Raw genomic sequence first — 12883 nt, 5'->3', positions numbered from 1 at the left:
TTTTCTGTAATTCAGTGTTTGTTTTTTTGTAATTTATCTAATTTTATTTAATTTATCTAATTGTATTTAATTATAGTGTAGTGTTAAGTGTTATTGTAACATAGGTTAGGTTTTATTTTACAGCCAAGAGTTTGAGCCAATCGATTTTTTGAGAGTAATGATCTCATATGATCTCATATTGAACTCTCTAGATGATTTCTTCCATGCTATGGCCAATTTATATAATGACTCAAACAAACAGTTGACTGCGGAAAACACCCTGCGAGCCCTTAGACAAGGAAAATGGCCAGTTGAGGAGTACATAGCAGATTTCCAGATGTGGACCAAGGACTCTGGTTGGAACCAACTGAGCCTACGCAATCAATTCTATTTAGGCTTGTCGGAACATCTTAAAAATGAATTGGCCCGCATGGAAATGCCTGAAACACTCAATCTCCTCATTAAGACATGCATAACTCTGGATCGCAGATACAGGGATAGGAAATCCAAGAAGTCCTATCCACAAGTCTTCCCCAAAGGATACCCTCTCTAGTCAAGTGATAGAGACACCCAACAAGTAACACCCATGGAAATAGGAGCCATCAAAGGTCCTTTATACCAGGAGGAAAAGACACAAAGAAAATTGGCCAATCATTGCCTGTACTGCGCTAGTTCTGAACATATAGTATCAATATGTCCAAGTCTGTTACGTCAAAAGAAGGGTAAGACTACTACTATATTACACTCTAACACACAGAAACTTACCACTTTTTGCTCATTACCTCTATCTTTACAGTGGGATCATCAAGTCATCCAAGCAGAAGCAATGATTGATTCGGGAGCATATGGAATCTTCATTGATGCCAGATTAGTTAAAAAAAATAAAATTCATTGTGTGTTAAAGCATACTCCTGTTCATGTGAGAATTATTGATGGCTCTAGTTTCTTGAAAGAACCTATCACTCACCACACATTTCCAATATTAGTTACCACTGCCTCTAGACATACTGAATATTTGTCATTTGACGTCATCAACTCTTTTATCCACCCAATCATACTAGGACACAGATGGTTACAGAAACACAACCCTCACATTGATTGGGAATTAAACAAAATAACATTCCAGTCCTCTTACTGCCTTTCAACTTGTCAAACTCACACTTCTATACATCATATTTCCACACTCATTCCATCTGAATATGCAGATTTTTCTGAAGTATTTGACCTAAAGGAAGCTGAGACTCTCCCTCCTCATCGTCCGTTTGACTGTCCCATAGATACTCTACCTGGGGCAAAAATTCCTTTTGGGCGTATATACCCTGTATCCCAGGCAGAATTAAAACACCTCCGAGAATATCTCAATGAAAATTTTAAGAAAAATTGAATCCGCCCATCTACTTCCCCTGCTGCTGAGGGCATATTTTTTGTGAAGAATAAGGACAGATCACTTCGACCTAATATTGATTTTAGGGGGTTAAACTCTATAACAGTGAAAAATCGTTACCCGCTACCTCTTATCCCCGAGATTTTAGAACGTCTCATCCATGCCACTATATTTACCAAGCTGGATTTAAAAGGTGCATACAATCTAATAAGAATAAGGAAAGACAACAAATGGAAAACTGCCTTTAGGACTCGTTATGGATTGTATGAGTACAACGTAATGCCTTTTGGGCTATATAATGCCCCACTGATTAGCTAAAATTGAGCACTGATTGGCTAAAATGCAAATCTGTCAAAAGAACTGAAATAAAGGGGCAGTTTGCAGAAGCTTAGATACAAGGTAATCACAGAGGTAAAAAGTGCGTTTCTATAACAGTGTTGGTTATGCAAAATTGGGGAATGGGTAATAAAGGGATTATCTTTATTTTTAAACAACATAAATTCTGGTGTTGATTGCCCCTTTAATCTTGAATATATTAAGGCCTAGGAAATGTATTTCCCTTTCTGAACATTCCATTTTGAATCTAATGGGAACTTCAAATTGGTTTAATACGTTTACCCAGGTTTGCAGTTCTGGTACAGTACCCTGCCACACCAAGAACACATCATCGATGTAGCGGGTATAGTATGCTATTCTAGCATGTATGTATGGCTGCATGATATAAAGCTGTACCATGCCATATATACGGCTAGATTACGAGTTTTGTCGGTAAAGCTGTGTGGTGCTAACAAGCCTTTTTTCCCCACTGTTCCCTTAAGACAACGCTGGTATTACAGGGTTTTTTTTTTTTTTAAGCGTGGCGTTAGCCGCAAAAAGGTGAGCGTAGAGCAAAATTTTGCTCCACATCTCACCTCAATACCAGCATTGCTTAAGTCAGCTGTGAGCTGGCTAAACGTGCTTGTGCATGATTTCCCCATAGAAAACAATGGGGTTGAGCTGGCTGAAAAAAAAATAACACCTGCGAAAAAACAGCGTTCAGCTCCTAACGCAGCCCTATTGTTTCTTATGGGGAAAGGAATTTTATGTCTGTACCTAACACCCTAACATGAACACCGAGTCTAAACACCACTAATATTACACTTATTAACCCCTAATCTGCCGCCCCCACTATCACTGACACCTACATTATATTATTAACCCCTAATCTGCCGCTCCGGACACCGCCGCCACCTACATTATACTTATGAACCCCTAATCTACTGCCCCCAACATCGCCGCCACCTACATTATAGTTGTTAACCCCTAATCTGCCCCCCCCCAACTTCACCACAACTATATTAAATTTATTAACCCCTAATCTGCCGCCGCCAACGCCACCGCCACTATTATAAATTTATTAACCCCTAAACCTAGGTCTAACCCTAACCCTAACACCCCCCTAACTTAAATATAATTTAAATACATCTAAATAAATTTACTAAAATTAAATAAATTATTCCTATTTAAAACTAAATACTTACCGATAAAATAAACCCTAAGCTAGCTACAATATAACTAATAGTTAAATTGTAGCTAGCTTAGGGTTTATTTTTATTTTACAGGCAAGTTTGTATTTATTTATTTTTTATTTTTTTTATTTTTTTAAATTTTTATTGAGGCATTATAAAAATACAATAGAAAAAGTAGATAGGGAATGTCCAGTTACAAGGAGTTATAGCTGAAGATTATGCTCAGATAACCTGAGGCAATGTTTAGACTTCAGAAATGTGGTATTACAAATCTTTTTCTAGATACACTTGTCAAAGGGGAAAAAAAAAAATAGCAAGAGAAATCTACGGTTAGCTGCCATACATATGAGTATAGGGAGGAAGTAATCTGCAAGGAATAAACATAGAAAACAAATAACAGCAACAAAAACGCTTTAGGACTATAACTGGATTGTTATCTGGATAGGAAGATAAGTATATGAGAATGAAACCTCATTTTTTGTGTTAAGTAATAAGAAGTGAGAGGGAGGTGTGTACAATTGAGAAGCTACGAATATACCGACTCTGTGGAGAGAGATGTATTTTAACCAGACAGCGGTATGAGATAGGTAGGATATGAAAATTAGATAAGTAGAGTACACACCAACATATATGGAGGGGTTTGTATTTATTTTAAGTAGGTACAATAGTTAGTAAATAGTTATTAACTATTTAATAACTTCCTAGTTAAAATAAGTACTAAATTACCTGTAAAATAAAACCTAACCCAAGTTACATTTACACCTAACACTACACTATCATTAAACTAATTACCTAAACTACCTACAATTAATTACAATTAAAGTAAATAAACTAAATTATGGAGAAAAAAACATTAATTACAGAAGAAAAAACAAAATTACAAGAATTTTAAACTAATTACACCTACTCTAATCCCCCTAATAAAATAAAAAAGCCCCCCAAAATAATAAAATTCCCTACCCTATACTAAATTACAAATAGCTCTTAAAAGGGCCTTTTGTGGGGCATCGCCCCAAAGTAATCAGCTCTTTCACCTGTAAAAAAAATACAATACCCCCCCAAAATTAAAACCCACCACCCACACACTAAACCCTACTCTAAAACCCACCCAATCCCCCCTTAAAAAAACCTAACACTACCCCCCTGAAGATCTCCCTACCTTGAGCCGTCTTCAACCAGCCGGGCACAAGTGGACCTCCAGAGAGGCAGAAGTCTTCATCCGATCCGGGCAGAAGAGGTCCTCCAAGCGGCAGAAGTCTTCATCCAAGCGGCATCTTCTATCTTCATCCTTCAGGAGCGGAGCGGGTCCATCTTCAACCCAGCCGATGTGGAGCCATCCTCTTCAAACAAAGTACAAGCGAAGAATGAAGGTTCCTTTAAATGACATCATCCAAGATGGAGTCCCTTAAATTCCGATTGTCTGATAGGATTCTATCAGCCAATCGGAATTAAGGTAGGAAAAATTCTATTGGCTGATCTAATCAGCCAATAGGATTGAAGTTCAATCCTATTGGCTGATTGGATCAGCCAATAGGATTGAGCTCGCATTCTATTGGCTGATTGGAACAGCCAATAGAATGCAAGCTCAATCCTATTGGCTGATTCAATCAGCCAATAGGATTTTTCCTACCTTAATTCCGATTGGCTGATAGAATCCTATCAGCCAATCGGAATTCAAGGGACGCCATCTTAGATGGCGTCATTTAAAGGAACCTTCATTCTTCGCTTGGACTTCGTTTGAAGAGGATGGCTCTGCGTCGGCTGCATTGAAGATGGACCCGCTCCGCTCCAGAAGGATGAAGATAGAAGATGCCGCTTGGATGAAGACTTCTGTCGCTTGGAGGACCCCTTCTGCCCTGATCGGATGAAGACTTCTGCCCCTCTGGAGGTCCACTTGTGCCCAGCTGGGTGAAGACGGCTCAAGGTAGGGAGATCTTCAGGGGGGTAGTGTTAGGTTTTTTTAAGGGGGGATTGGGTGGGTTTTCGAGTAGGGTTTGGTGTGTGGGTGGTGGGTTTTAATGTTGGGGGGGTATTGTATTTTTTTTTTACAGGTGAAAGAGCTGATTACTTTGGGGCAATGCCCCGCAAAAGGCCCTTTTAAGGGCTATTTGTAATTTAGTATAGGGTAGGGAATTTTATTATTTTGGGGGGCTTTTTTATTTTATTAGGGGAATTAGATTAGGTGTAATTAGTTTAAAATTCTTGTAATTCTTTTTTTTTTCGGTAATTTAGTGTTTTTTTCATAATTTAGTTTATTTAATTTAATTGTAATTAATTGTAGGTAGTTTAGGTAATTAGTTTAATGATAGTGTAGTGTTAGGTGTAATTGTAACTTAGTTTAGGGTTTATTTTACAGGTACTTTTGTACTTATTTTAACTAGGTAGTTATTAAATAGTTAATAACAATTTAATAACTATTGTACCTAGTTAAAATAAATACAAAATTGCCTGTAAAATAAATATAAATCCAAAGCTAGGTACAATGTAACTATTAGTTATATTGTAGCTAGCTTAGGGTTTATTTTATCGGTAAGTATTTATTTTTAAATACGATTAATTTATTTAATTGTAGCAATATTATTTAGATTATTTTAAATTATATTTAAGTTAGGGGGTAGGGATAGGTTTAGACTTAGGTTTAGGGGTTAATACATTTAATCTAGTAGCGGCAACATTGGGGGTGGCAGATTAGGGGTTAATAAATGTAGGTAGGTGTCGGCAGATTAGGGGTTAATAAAATGTAACTAGTGTTTGCGAGGCAGGAGTGCGGCGGTTTAGGGGTTAATATATTTATTAAAGTGGCGGCGATGTCCGGTCGGCAGATTAGGGGTTAATATATTTATGTAAGTGATTCCGATGTGGGGGGGGGTTGGTTTAGGGGTTAATAGGTAGTTTATGGGTGTTAGTGTACTTTTTAGCACTTTTGCTAAGAGTTTTATGTTACGCCTTAGCCCATAAAACTCTTAACTACTGATTTTTAAATGCGGTAGGAGTCTTGCCAGGAGAGGGTCTACTGCTCACTTCTTCCAAGACTCGTAATACCGGCATTAGGCAAATCCCATTAAAAAGAGAGGATATGCAATTGACGTAAGGGGATTTGCGGTAAGCTCAAGTCGCGGAAGAAAAGTGAGCGATACACCTGTACCTGCCAGACTCGTAATACCAGTGGGTGTTAAAAAGCAGCGTTGGGACCTCTCAACGCCTCTTTTTAACCCTAACGCAAGACTCATAATCTAGCCGATAGGTTGCCATATATAGGTTGGCATATGACTGGGCCATATTATTTGCATTGACAAAGAGGCCAGTTAGGCTTTGAAACGTTTGCTGTTTTTAAATATGGCTAATAAATGCTAAGTTTTATTACACAAGACCAATGAGTGCTGACTTCTGTACTACTATTTGTCTATTGTGAAGCACTGTGGCATTTGTTATTTAGTTGAATGGAGTGCATCCTTTTGAACTGACTTTGTATTATATTAAACCAAAAGAGAGGGAGAGACCTCTCTAAAAGACTGCGCATACAGCACTCTGTGCCTGGACTAGTAGTGGAGAAATTGGGAATTTAAAATATAACTTTTATTAAGTACATTAAAATTAAACACTCAATTAAAAACAACCTGGAAGTAGTAGGCCTATTCCTAAATCTTCAGTAAGCCTTTGATATGTTATAAGTGCTTAGAAGGAAAATGTGTAGGCAGGGAGTTATAAGTGAGACCTCTTTGTTCAGTAATTTTTCTAGTACTAAAGGGTTAATATTTTTGTGTCAAATGCACATATATCTAGGTATCTAAATATGCTATTGATTTATGCTTGGGTATTGGAATTAGATTCAATGCTAGTAACGCTCAGTGAACTCAAAAATACACATAAAAAGTAGTGTTAGAAACTTCACTTTATTAATAAATGTCACTCCTGTTTGATCTTATGTTGGAGTATAGATAGTTGAGATATTCAGAATAATCAGGTTTCACGTAACAATTTGTGATCCTGTATTATTTTGGTTGTATTTTAAATATTCAAATGTGTATTGTATATCTCCTTTAATCAACTTATTTCCACAGTTTGTAGGTTTATTATCAAAATAAATTATTTACAATCTCTGTGTGGTTCAGTTGATTAATTTGTGTCAAAAGTATTAACAAAGTCTGTTTCTGTTTAATAGCTAGTCATACGTCTAAAATACCAGTAATCCTATGCTTGGCGTTGGGATTATTATCCTATTATCTCAGTACCACTTTCACATATGAGATTCTTGTAGGATTGTGTTATTTTGAAATAGGGAGTATATGTACGACTTCCATTAGGTCCAATTCTAATGGTACTAATGTGCACTTTCCAGTAACCAAGTGTAATATAGTTCTTACACCTAATGACTAAGCCAATATAAGTGTGCTGATTATTAGTAACTATTGAAATAATAAGATGCACCAACTGTTACATTTAACTGTTTATATTTAAATAGTAGAGGAACTCACTTCACTTGTAAGTGTGTAACCGCAATATTATGCAGCTATTATGTAACTATTGCGGTGTTATGTTTCCCCCTCTTGCTGTGATATTCTGTGTATCCTGTGTTCTCTCTTATAGTAGTTTGGTCTCTCTCTGACTTTGTATTATTCCTTGGATTTTTTCACCCTTCATCACATTGGAAATAAAAAGAAACTGCTTAAATTATATCTCATTGACTTTGCTTATAACTGCACCTTATTGATAAAGGGACAATAACATGGATAACATGGAAGGAATACCTCCCTCACTAACAGCATTGGGAGATGATGCTGCAAATACAGACACCTTTATGTATACAGACGAATATGACAGCGGATATGATCCGGATCCATACTGACCTGAGTGAGTTGATTGGTGACACCCCAATTAATGTGTACCATAAACTTGTTAATTTGAGGAAAAGAGAAAAAGATTACCATCTGCATGCGGTTTATCTCTCAGGATATCATAAGAATAGGCAAAATACCTAGGGGTTTTAGAATAAAAAATGTACCTACCCTGGGTAGCTCATGCCCAGAGTTTTGTCCTAAATGCTGCTGTATTTTGAACAAGGGGGTGTCAATCAACCCTATCGAATTTGATCAAGTTGATTTCTGTCTGCCGCCTCAAAACAGGCGGACGTATTTATCAAGCTCCATACGGAGCTTGATAAATATGCCCCTACAACACTGATAAAAATTTTGAAACCATCAGATTGGCTACAACAAGGTGACATAATGTCACCATGGACGTAGTTTTTAAACCTGTATCCCACATGTGACAGGCATACAAGCAACTAAAATAATGTTAATACATTCAGACTCCAATGAGGTCCGCAAATTGAGTTTATTCTAGAACTTATGAGTTTATGTTTAAGTAACAAATATTTTAGATTTGAATCAGACTTCTACTTACAGACCTCTGGAACTGCCATAGGCTCTAACATGGCCCCAGCATATGCCAACCTATATATGGCATGGTATCATGCAGCCACACATAGAGGCTATAATAGCATACTATACCCGCTACATCGATGATGTGTTCTTGATGTGGCGGATACTGTACCAGAACTGCAAACCTGGGTAAAAGTATTGAACTATTTTAAGTTCCCATTAGATTCAAAATTGAATCTTCAGAAAGGGAAATACATTTCCTGGACCTTAATATATTCAAGATTGAGTCAGACACTGAGTGTAAATTTGGTAGATCACTTTTTCAAAAATAACAGATAGAAATTCATTACTTGAATACCACAGCTGCCAGAAAAACATAATTTACGTAAGAACTTACCTGATAAATTAATTTCTTTAATGGTGGCAAAAATCTATAAGCTAGTGACATATGGGATATACATTCCTACCAGGAGGGGGCAAAGTTTCCCAAAACTCAAATGCCTATAAATACACCACCCACCTCACTCATAGCTCAGTTTAACGTATAGCCAAGTTAGTGAGGTGTAAAAGGAGTAAAACCATAAAAAAGAGGAACAGGATAAATAAAGTGTTTTATATAAAAAAAATCATAACCCCCAAAAAATTGGGTGGGTCTCGGGGACTCTTGCCATCATGAAAGAAATTAATTTATCAGGTAAGTACTTACATCTTTCATATAGATGGCAAGAGTCGGGAGGGATACAATAAAAACAGCTATTTACGCTGAGAAATTAAATCCAAAAAATAATTATATTTTCTTAAAAAAAATAAAAAAACTCCAATCATAGGGGTAGAATCAAACTGAGACAGCTGTCTGGAGAACCTTTCTACTAAAGGCTGCTTCCAAAGAAGCAAACACTTCAAAATTGTAAAATTTGGTAAATGTATGCAAAGAAGACCAAGTTGCTGCTTTGCAAATTTGATCAACTGAAGCCCAAGATGTGATGACTGATCTAGTAGAATGAGCTGTAATTCGCTGAGGCGGAGACTGCCCCACCTCCAAATAAGCTTTGTGAATCAAAAGCTTCAACCAAGTTGTCAGAGAAATGGCAGAGGCTTTCTGACCTTTTCTGGAACCAGAAAAATAATAAATAGACTAGGGGGTCAATTCAAGAATCAGTCGATGCTGCTTCCAACCCACTCCGCTTCAGTTCCACCTGAAGCGGAAGTTAGGATGCAGCGGTCCTATAACTGCTGCTCCTTAACTCGTCTGCCACCTCTGAGGTTGCGGACAGCAATCAGCCCGATCGAATGCAATCAGTTTGATTGACACTCCCTAATAACGGCCAATCTAGCGGCCAATCTCCCTGATTGGCCGGAAATCTGCAAGGGGGTGGTATTGCACCAGCAGTTCACAAAAACTGCTGGTGCAATGATAAATACTGACAGTGTATGCTGATGTAGCATATCATGTCCATCCTCACTTTAATAAATTGACCCCTAGAAGTCTTTCTGAAATATTCAGTAGCCTCAACATAATATTTTAAAGCTCTTACCACATCAAAAGAATGTAAAGACCTTTCAAGAGTATTCTCAGGATTAGGACACAAGGAAGGAACAATCATTTCCCTATTGATGTTGTTAGAATTCACAACTTTAGGTAAAAATTTTAACTAAGTCTGCAAAACAGCTTTATCTTGATGAAAAATCAGATAAGGAGACTCAAAAGAGAGAGCAGACAATTCAGAAACTTTTCTAGGAGAAGAGATAGCCAAAAGAAATAACACTTTCCAAGAAAGTAGTTTAATATCCACAGAATGCATAGGATCAAAAGAAAGGAGGAGCCTGCTAAATCTTTAAAACCAAATTGAGACTCCAAGGAGGAGAAATTGATTTGTCCTTTCAAAGTATTTGCAGACAAAACTTTATCCAAACCATTATGAAGAAACTGTAGAAACCTAGGAATTCTAAAAGAATGCCAAGAATAATCATGAGTGGAACACCATGAAATATAGGTTTTCCAAACCCTATGATAAATCTTCCTTGAAACAGACTTACGAGCCTGTATCATAGTGTTAATTACTGAGTCAGAGAAACCTCTATGATTAAGAACTAACCGTTCAATTTCCATGCCTTCAAATTTAGAGATTTGAGATCCTGATGGAAAACTGGGCCTTGAGACAGAAGGTCTGGTCTTATAGGAAATATCCAAGGCTGGCAACTGGACATTTGGACAAGGTCTGCATACCAAAACCTGGGAGATCACCTTTGGAAGAAGAACCAGAGGTGGAAAAAATGTAAGCAGGTTGGTAAAACCATGGAACTGCTATAGAATCCATAATTTCTGCCTGATCCCTGGACCTGGAAAGGTATCTGTGAAGTTTCTTGTTCAGAGGAGAGGCCATCAGATCTATTTCTGGAAGACCCCACATCTGTACAAGTTGAAAAACACATTTGAATGGAGAGAAAACTCCCTTGGATGTACAGAATGATGACTGAGATAATCCACTTCCCAATTGTCTATATCTGGGATATGAATTGCAGAGATTTGACAAGAGTTGGATTCTGCCCAAGAAAGTATCAGTGTCACAAATACCTCAGGATTTAGCTGCTAAGGGGTTAATTCTCTTTAGTTTGTGAACTAAAAACAGTTATTTGCTTTTCAAGAAGAATTGTGTCTTGTTCTTGTTTGTGTTTCTTTGAAGTGCCAGGAGCCTCATAAATGCTTTGTAATATACACAGGACAGAGCTTTATGGCTCAGACTGTCAGCAGAAGGCATGATAGAAAACAGTGCCTCAGTCACAGAAACTGATAAGGTCAATAAAGGTACATGGGTATAATGTATATATGTGTTTAAAACTATTATGACATTAAATTACGGGAAGTATGGCAACCATGTCATATCTGGTATCAAACCATTGCTAACAATGTAAGGAAGAGACTGCCAGTCAGTTTATCTGAAAATAGATTTACCTAGAAGAAATTATAATGGGTTCTATAATTTCAGGCAAAAAATTTAGTTTATTGAAGGTCATAAAGACAGGGGGGGTTTCTTAGCCCACCCAGTAGGGTGTGGTCAGGCAACTTGATCTCTGGACAATAGGTATAAGAATATTATTTTTTAACTATAAGATTGTTCATTCTACAAGGGAGGCTTCCACAGCATGAGTGACCATTTTCTCTTGCCCATCTCCATGGGGGCAGACTTATAAGCTAGGAAACTATTAGGTCTGTTATTTTCTTCATTTTATTTTAACCTGTTTGCTGTGTGTAATTGTATTTGTAACAGCTTTTTATTAATAATGCATTGTGCATAATATTTTTGGCATAATAAATAATTCCTTTATTAAGTGTTGGCCTTTGTCTAATAATTGAACCACTTTACTGAAAGAGACTGGAATATTAGAACTGTATAATTTAAGTTATTTTCTGCTAAATTGTATTCAGAGAGTTAATGTGTAAGTCTGGGATTTTCCTTAGGATTTTCCCTTTAATAAATCATAAGTGGTGGCAGTGTTTTAGCTAGGTAGCATAGTTAGTTTAGTGTGGGTGGCATTAAAGGGGAGTTTTGGGCATTTCTTTTAAGTTTAGTACAGACTGGAGAGTGTTGTTAACCCTTGCACCCACTGTGCTAAATCACAAGTTGGCCTGGTGTGGCTAGATTGCGATATATTAGTGAGAGTAGAAGGGGTCTGATGACCCTTTCTGTGCCAAATAAGTGACTGGGGCAGGGTTGGATAACCCTGGTGCATCACAATCAGAGAAACTTCTTTCATTGCTAAAGGACAGCGAGTCCCCCCTTGATGATTAACATATGCCACTGTTGTGATATTGTATGTTTGAAAATGAACGTAAAGTTCTCTCTTCAATAGAGGCCAAGCCTGAAGAGTTCTGAAGATAGCACAGAGTTCTAAAATATTGATTGGTAACCTCGCCTCTTGAGGATTCCAAACCCCTTGTGCTGCCAGAAACCCCCAAACAGCTCCCCAACCTGTAAGACTTGCATCTGTTGTGATCACAGTCCATGAAAGATGAACAAAGGAGGCCCCTTGAACAATAAGGTGATGGTTTAACCACCAAGTCAGAGAGAGTGATATCTGTGATATCTGAATATAATCCCTGCACTGCTGGTGCAACATGCAAAGCTGTAGAGGTCTCATATGAAAATGAGCAAAGGGGATTGCGTCCGATGCTACAATCATGAGACCTAAAACTTCCATGCACATAGCCACTGAAGGGAATGATAGAGACTGAAAGTTTAGACATGCTAAGACCATTTTCATTCATCTCTTGTCTGTTAGAGAAAGAGTCATGGACACTGAATTTATCTTGAAACCTAAGAAGGTGACCTTTGCCTGAGGAATCAAGAAACTCTTTGGTAAATTGATCCTCCAACCATGTCTTTGAAGAAACATTTGTTGTTTTGTGTGAGATTCTGCTAAATGAAAAGATTGAGCTAGTACCACGATATCTTCCAAATAAGGAAACACTTCAGTACCCTGCTCTCTGATTACAGATAGAAGGGCACCGATAACCTTCGATAAAATTATTGGTGCTGTTGCTAGGCCAAATGGAAGAGCGACACATTGGTAATGCTTTTCTAGAAAAGAGAATCTCAGAAAACGATAGTGCTCTGTATTAATTGGAATGT

Source organism: Bombina bombina, chromosome 2 (genome assembly GCF_027579735.1).
Source record: "Bombina bombina isolate aBomBom1 chromosome 2, aBomBom1.pri, whole genome shotgun sequence".
Classification (NCBI taxonomy): domain Eukaryota; kingdom Metazoa; phylum Chordata; class Amphibia; order Anura; family Bombinatoridae; genus Bombina; species Bombina bombina.
Note: the sequence above shows the minus strand (reverse complement) of the source record.